Genomic DNA, 7,999 nt, shown 5'->3' with positions numbered 1-7,999 from the left:
CAAAGTGGCCGGATACAAAATTAACTCAAAAAAATCAGTAGTCCTCCTGTATACAAAAGACAAAAGGGCTGAGAAAGAAATTAGGGAAACAACACCCTTCACGATAGCCACAAATGACATAACATACCTCGGAGTAACCCTAACCAAGGAAGTCAAAGACTTGTATGAAAAAAATTTCAAATCTCTGAAGAAAGAATTAGAAGAAGATATGAGAAGATGGAAAGATCTCCCATGCTCATGGCTTGGCAAGATTGACATAGTAAAAATGGCCATCTTACCAAAAGCAATCTACAGATTCAATGCAATGCCCATCAAATTACCAACACAATTCTTTACAGACCTGGAAAGGAAAATTCTCAACTTCATATGGAATAATAAGAAACCCAGAATTGCTAAAACAATCCTCTACAATAAAAGATCTTCTGGAGGTATCTCCATCCCTGATCTTAAGTTGTACTATAGAGCAACAGTTTTAAAAACTGCATGGTACTGGCATAGAAACAGAATGGTGGATCAATGGAACCGAAAAGAGGACCCAGAAATAAACCCACACATTTATGGACACCTGATATTTGACAAAGACGCCAAAACCATACAATGGAAAAAAGATAGCATCTTCAACAAATGGTGCTGGTCCAACTGGATGTCTACATGTAGAAAAAAGAAAATAGATCCATACTTATCACCCTGCACAAAACTGAAGTCCAAGTGGATCAAAGACCTCAACATAAAACCAGACACATTAAATCAGCTTGAAATAAAAGTGGGGAATACCCTAGAACTCATTGGTACAGGGGAAAACTTCCTGAACAGAACTCCAACAGCACAGGCTCTAAGAGCAACAACCAATAAAAGGGACCTCATGAAACTGAAAAGCTTCTGCAAAGCAAAGGACACCGTCATCTAAACAAAGCGACCTCCTACAGATTGGGAAAGAATCTTCACCAACCCTTTATCTGACAGAGGACTCATATCAAGTATATATAAAGAACTAAAGAAGCTGAAAAGCAGCAAACCAAGTAACCCACTTAACAACTGGGGAACAGAGCTAAACAGAGAATTCTCTGTAGAGGAATACCGAATGGCAGAGAAGCACTTAAAGAAATGCTCAACCTCACTAGCCATTAGGGAAATGCAAGTCAAAACAACCCTGAGATTTCACCTTACACCCATGAGAATGGCCAAGATCAAAAACTCAAGTGACAACACATGCTGGAGAGGTTGTGGAGAAAGAGGAACCCTTCTCCACTGCTGGTGGGAATGTAAACTTTTACAACCACTCTGGAAATCAATCTGGCATTTTCTCAGACAACTAGGAATAGTGCTTCCCCAAGATCGAGCCATACCACTCCTAGGCATATATCCAAAGGAGGCTCAAGCACACAAAAAGGACATTTGCTCAACCATGTTTGTAGCAGCTTTATTTGTAATAGCCAGAAGCTGGAAACAACCCAGATGCCCCTCAACTGAAGAATGGATGCAGAAATTGTGGTACATCTACACAATGGAATATTACTCAGCAATGAAAAATAAGGAAATCATGAAATTTGCAGGTAAATGGTGGGATCTGGAAAGGATCCTCCTGAGTGAGTTGTCCCAGAAGCAAAAAGACACACATGGTATACACTCACTCATATAGACATACAACATAGAACAAACCCACTAAAACCTGTGCATCTAAAGAAACTAAGCAAGAGAGAGGACCCTAACTAAAATGTCCAATCCCCATCCGGAAAGGCGAAGAGGATGGACATCAGAAGAAGAAGAAAACAGGAAACAACCTAGGAACCTACCACAGAGGGACTCTTAAAGCCAGAAGAAGAAAACAGGAAACAACCTAGGAACCTACCACAGAGGGACTCTGAAAGCCTCTGACCTACAGACTATCAAAGCAGATGCTAAGCCTGATGGGCAACTGTTGGGCAGAGTGAATGGAATTTTTTGTAAGAACTGGGAAATAGTAAGAGCTGGAGAGCAACAGAACAAGAAAATTTGAACACAGGGAACTTCCCAGAGACTCATATTCCAACCAAGGAGTATTCATAGAGATAACCCAGAACCCCTGCACAGATGTAGCCCAGGGCAGTTCAGAGTCCAATTGGATTACAGAGTAATGTGAAAAGGGGCTGCCTCTGACATGAACTGACTGGCCTGCTGTTTAGTCACCTCCTCCTGAGGGGGAGTAGCCTTACCAGGCCATAGTAGAGGACAATGCAGCCACTTTTGATGTGAATTGATGGACTAAGATCAGAAAGGAGAGGAGAACCTCCCCTATCAGTGGACTTGGGGAGTGGCATGCATGCAGAGGGAGGAGGGGGTGTTGGGAGGGGAGGGAGGGGCTTATGGGGGGATTCAGAATGAATAAAGTGTAATTGATGAAAAATTTTTAAAAAAAGGGAAAAAATAATTTAAGAACCTTAAATGACTTTCAAAAGTGGAGGAAAACATGGAGTTAATCAATTTACATGGAGCACGTCTCACCCCTGGGGCAATGTTCTCCTGAACCTACTCAGACCTCGGACACCACCACTGCTAGTTCTAGAACTGATGCAGGATGTTCCAACGAGGGGGTTAAGGCTTCTCATAATATTTCCTATAAGCCCACACCTGTTTGTTTATATCCCCCATTTTTATTCATTATTAGCCAGATAGAGCCAAGTAATTGTGGTAATGATACTTGCTTTTTTGCCCAATGCTGGAATGCTAGTAAATTTACTAGCTGGTTACTCGCATGCCTCGCTGGGTTCCTGTGCCCGTTGATGCCCTCACACTATGACTCTCTTCAGACAGAAAAGGGATCTTGGAATTACAGCTGCCATTGTTACTGCCATCTCATTGGCGGCTGTTGGAGCTACCACCACGGCATTAGCCAGGAGTCATACTGGGCAGAATGCTCAGACCCTGAATAACCTTTTAGCCAATGTAGCTCATGCCTTAGATGTACAAAAAGGAATTAATACTCAACTAAAAGGAGGTTTGATGGTGTTCAATCAGAGGATTGACCTGGTGCAGGAGCAAATTGATACCCTATGGCAAATCGCTCAACTTGGCTGTCAATGAAAGTATGCTGGACTTTGAGTCACTAGCATACAACATGAGAATTTTCCCTGTGCTGCAAATCTGTCTAAACAATTGTCTACATATATTTTAGGTAATTGGACTGGAGAATTTGATACTACGGTGGAGCAGCTGAGAGTGGCCATTGTCACGGTAAATTCTACCAGAGTAGACGCAGGACTAGCCACAGTATTATCACCATGGATTGCTGCAGCCATGAATCATCTGAAGGAATGGGTGGGCATGGGAGCATTAGCAGGCCTTCTGGTGTTGGTCTCCTTGGTTTGCCTGTGGTGTATATTCAAGATTAGAGTCTCACAACAGCGTAATGCAGCCATGATCATTCAGGCCTTTACAGCCATTGAAGGAGGACAGTCTCCCCAAGCATGGTTGGCTACCATAAAAAGCTAAAATGTTATGCTCAGGATGCGAGGCTAAGCACTGCACTCAGGGTCAGCCGCTTTCGACCCAGAGAAGAGCAAGTCTGATTGCATGCAGGTTGATGCCCCAGGTCCCGCCTCTGAGAAAAAGGTATCTGACGGGTCTGATGCTCTTTGGGTGGATGACACCTAAATGAACATTGGTACAAAGTCCCAATTTATTTCTAATATCAGAGATCAGACCTCTACTCTTGCCTGATGCGTCCAAACCAAAAAGGGGGAACTGTAGAGAGCTGTGTAATGCCGTGCCTGAAAGATGGAGCTGGTTTCTGCCTTCCACCTTCCCAATGGTGAGTGTTCTCTGTCACAAACAACTCCACATTTGACTAAGGCTGAGGATCTGGCTTGCTTCCATGTATGTGGACCTATCTGCATTGCCCACGTGGCATGCTGAGGTTGGCTACCCAGAGGCTATGTAAAGTGGGCTGGCTTTACCCAGGGTCAGATGATTGTTCAAGGTTCCTGAAGAAACTGCATTGAAAAAAAAAAAAAACATTATACCAACAAAATAAAAAAAAATAATAATAATACAGGTACTCTGATTCAAATATTTGAAGACTGTAGGTAACAATGGAAATATAAGTTTCACTAGTTCAAAATCAAAATGGAAACATCATGGACATTAAGAAATGTGAACTAAATGCAAGAGAAGATAAAGCAATAAAAAGGCTCGGTCGGTTCAGTGAAATAATGAAATGTGAAGAACATGGCAGAGAATTCAAAATTATGGTTACAAAATTGACAAGTGTGATCAGAGGAATGCTGTATAAGAAATGCAAATTTGAAGGCAGGTCATTAAAATACTCTAGTTTCAGGAACAAATAGGAAATAAGTATAAAAAAATAAAGATACTTTAAGGGAGTTATAGACAGTTTGAAAAAGACCAAAGTACACATGAAATTGTGAGAAGAAAAAAAGAAGCATACATATATTTATGAAACACAAGTTTGGAAGCAGAAATGTGCATTCAGATCAATAAACTTCAAAGAACACCAGAAGAGATTATCCCAAAGACACTCACATGATGTCATAGCAAAATTGAATCAGCAGAAATTAAAGGCACAAAGAATTTGGAAGCCTCTCAAAGCAAAATGACTCATAAAATGCAGGGGACTTCCATAAGATTCTGAGCAGATTCTCGACCAAACTAAAAAGGAGTGGGCTATCATACTTAAACTACTATTGAATAAACTACCAGTCTACATGTTACACTCTATAAAAAATGACTCACAGAGACAAATCAGAGATAGAGATTCCTTACAGATGAAGAAAACTGGAGAAAGTTAGTCCCTGGGACTTGCTTTACAAGCCTTTGCTGACAAATGCTCATTAAGCTGAAATGAAAAAAGAAACTTGCAACACAGGACAGTAAGAAAGTTTAATTCTGTTGATAAAGGTAAATATATTAAGAAAAAGAGATTGTATTTCTATGATATTATAATGCTACAATAAGCAAATCATCATTAATCAAAGTGTAAATGTTTCAAAGACAGATACATTATAATAACTATGGCTAAATCGTGTTAAAGGAAACAATAAATGCAGGTGTGATTTGTGGTGTCAATGTAATGAAGACAGAAGTAAGGAGAGAAGTGAGCAGCTACTACTCAAAGAAAAATATTTTCAGCTTCAAAATCACATATAATAGATTAGGAGCACAGTGTGGTAACCAGAAAAATTTACTATACAGCTTAAGGACTAGCTAGCTTAGACTATTAATATAAACTACCACCACCATCATAAAACATAGAAGGAAGCATAATATTAAAAATATCCAAGATAAGGCATTAAAAATGGCAATAGTGTATTTTCTCATATTAATAATTACTTTTAATGGAAAGAGTTTTAACTCTACAATCAAAAGATATAGGGTCTTCTTGAGTCATGTCCAAGACACCTAGATTTGGACACACCCTAGTCTGTACTTTCCTGTCAAGATGCTAGAGGAAGTGCACTATGGAGAAGAAGAGGTGAAGCTCTTTGCCTTTCAAGCAGAAATCATTCAGCTCATATCCCGAATCATCAATACCTTCTATTTAAACAAGAAAAATTTTCTTCAGGAGTTGATCTCCAATGCTTCTGACACCTTGGACAAGTTTGTTATGAGAGTCTGATGAACTCTTCCAAGTTGAACAGCAGCAAAGAACTGAAAATTGATATCATCCCTAACCCTCAGGAATGCATGCTGACTTTGGTGGACACAGACACTGGCATGACCAAGGCTGACCTCATAAATAATTTGGGAACCATTGCTAAGTCTGGAACAAATGCATGCATGGAGATCTCCAGGCTTGTGAAGACATCTCCATGATCAGGCCACTTCGTGCTGGATTCTGTTTGGCCTGTGTCATTGCAGAGAAAGTGGCTCTGATCACAAAGCACGATGCCGATCAGCAATATGTCTGGGGGTCTTCTGCTGTGGGTCCTTCCTTCCCAGTTTGTGCAGCCCATGGTGATCACCATCGTTAATATTCCAAGATGATCCTTCACCTCAAAGGAGACCAGACAAAATACCTAGAAGACAGGAGGGTTAAGGAAGTGGTGAAGAGATACTCAGAGTTCATAAGCTATCCCGTTACCCTATATTTGGAGAAAGAATGAGGCAAGGATATCAGTGATGATGAAGCAGAGGAAGAGAAGGGCGAGAAAAAGGAAGAAGATAAAGATGACAAGGGGAAGCCTAAGAATGAAGATGTGGGATCAGATGAGGAGGAAGACAGAACAAAGTTAAGAAAAATAAAAGGAAGAAGATTAAGGAGAAATACATTGATCATGAAGAGTTGAATAAAACGAAGCCTGTTTGGACTAGAAAGCCTGATATAATCAGTCATGAGGAATATGATGCATTCTATAAGCCTCACCAATGACTGGGAAGAGCACTTGGCAGTAAAGCACTACTCTGTAGAGGGTCAGTTGGAAACTTGGTGAGCTCTCTTTCACATTTTGAGAACAAGAACAACATCAAACTGTATGTCCGTCATGTGTTCATCATGGGCAGCTGTGATGAGCTGATGCATGAGTGTCTCAACCTTATCTGTGGTATGGTTGACTCTAAGGACCTGCCCATGGATATCTCCCAGAAAATGTTCTGTTAGAGCAAGATCCTGAAAGTCATTCACAAAAACATTTTGATGAAATGCCATGAGCTCTTCTAAGAGTTGAAGACGAAGAAAACTACAAGGAATTTTGTGAGGCATTCTCTAAGATTTTAAAGCTTACAATCCATGAAGACTCTACTAACCATCACTGCCTCTCTGAGAACCCTGGCTATCGTACCTCTCAGTCTGGAAATAAGATGACTTCCCTGTTAAAGTATGTGTCTCACATGAAGAAGACACAGAAGTCCATCTATTATGCCACTGGTTGAGAGAAAAGAGCAGGTAAGTAATTCTGCCTTTGTGGAGCATGTGCAGAAGTGGTGCTTTGAGATGGTGTAAATGCCTGAGTGTGTTGATGAGCACTGTGTATAGCAGCTCAAGGAGTTTGATGAAAAGAACATGGTCTCGGTGACTAAGGAGGGCCTAGAGCTACCAGAGAAGAGAAGAAGAAAATGGAGGTGAGCAAGGCAAAGTTTGAGAATCTCTGCAAGCTCATGAAGGAGATCTTGGAGTAGAGGTTGAAAAGGTGACAGTCTCCAATAGGCTGTGTCTTCATTCTCCTGCACTGTGACAAGCACCTTGGGCTGGACAGTCAACATGATGTGGATAATGAAGGCCCAGGCACTGTGAGACAACTTTATGATGGGCTACATGATGGCCAAGAAACACCTAGAGATGAATCCTGAACACTCCTTTGTGGAGACCCAGCAGGAGAAGGTTGAGGCAGACAAAAATGACAAAGCTGGCAATGACCTGGTGGTGCTGCTATTTGAAACTGCTTTGCTCACCTCTGGTTTCTCATTTGAGGATGACCAAACCTGTTCCAACTTCATCTACCATATTATTAAACTACAACTGTGTATTGATGAAGATGAAGTGAGAGTAGAGGAGCCCAGTGCTACTGTTCCTGATGAGATGCCCCCACTTGAGGGTGATGAGGATGCTTCTCACATGGAAGAAGTATATTAAAGACTTACAGATTCAATACAATTATTTCCTCTCTGAATGATATAAACGGTTTGGCTGCATTTCTTTATGGATGGCCCTTATCTGTTTGACTTTATCTTCCTCTATTTCTTTAGGCATTTTATTTGTTTCCTCCATTATTCTCTTTATAAGCATAGACATAAGGTCATCTTCTTGAATTTCATTTATGTTAGGGTGTCCAGGGCTACTTGGATACCCTGGGTAACTGAGTTCTGAACATGCCATATTGCTTTGGCTTTTGTTTGTTGTGCTTTTATGCTGGCTTCTACTTATCTGGCTGTCTCAGACGTTGGCTGTTAGTTTCTGGTCTCTGCTGGTCTCTGGGGTGGGGAGAATTCCCTTGACACGAAGATGGTTGCTCCTGATGGAGGTCTCCTCAACTTTTTGGGTATGGTCACCAAATGGCCGGTGCTTCTC

At 41.1% G+C, this 7,999-nt stretch overlaps 1 pseudogene; it reads left to right on the top strand.

The window, feature by feature from the left end:
- The first annotated feature begins 5,434 nt into the window (after positions 1 to 5,434).
- LOC110544112 (heat shock protein HSP 90-beta-like) lies at positions 5,435 to 7,564 on the top strand (annotated as a pseudogene).
- Positions 7,565 to 7,999: the final 435 nt, after the last annotated feature.

This window comes from Meriones unguiculatus, chromosome 6 (assembly GCF_030254825.1).
Source record: "Meriones unguiculatus strain TT.TT164.6M chromosome 6, Bangor_MerUng_6.1, whole genome shotgun sequence".
NCBI lineage: Eukaryota > Metazoa > Chordata > Mammalia > Rodentia > Muridae > Meriones > Meriones unguiculatus.
Note: the sequence above shows the minus strand (reverse complement) of the source record. Positions and strands in the feature narration are given on the sequence as shown.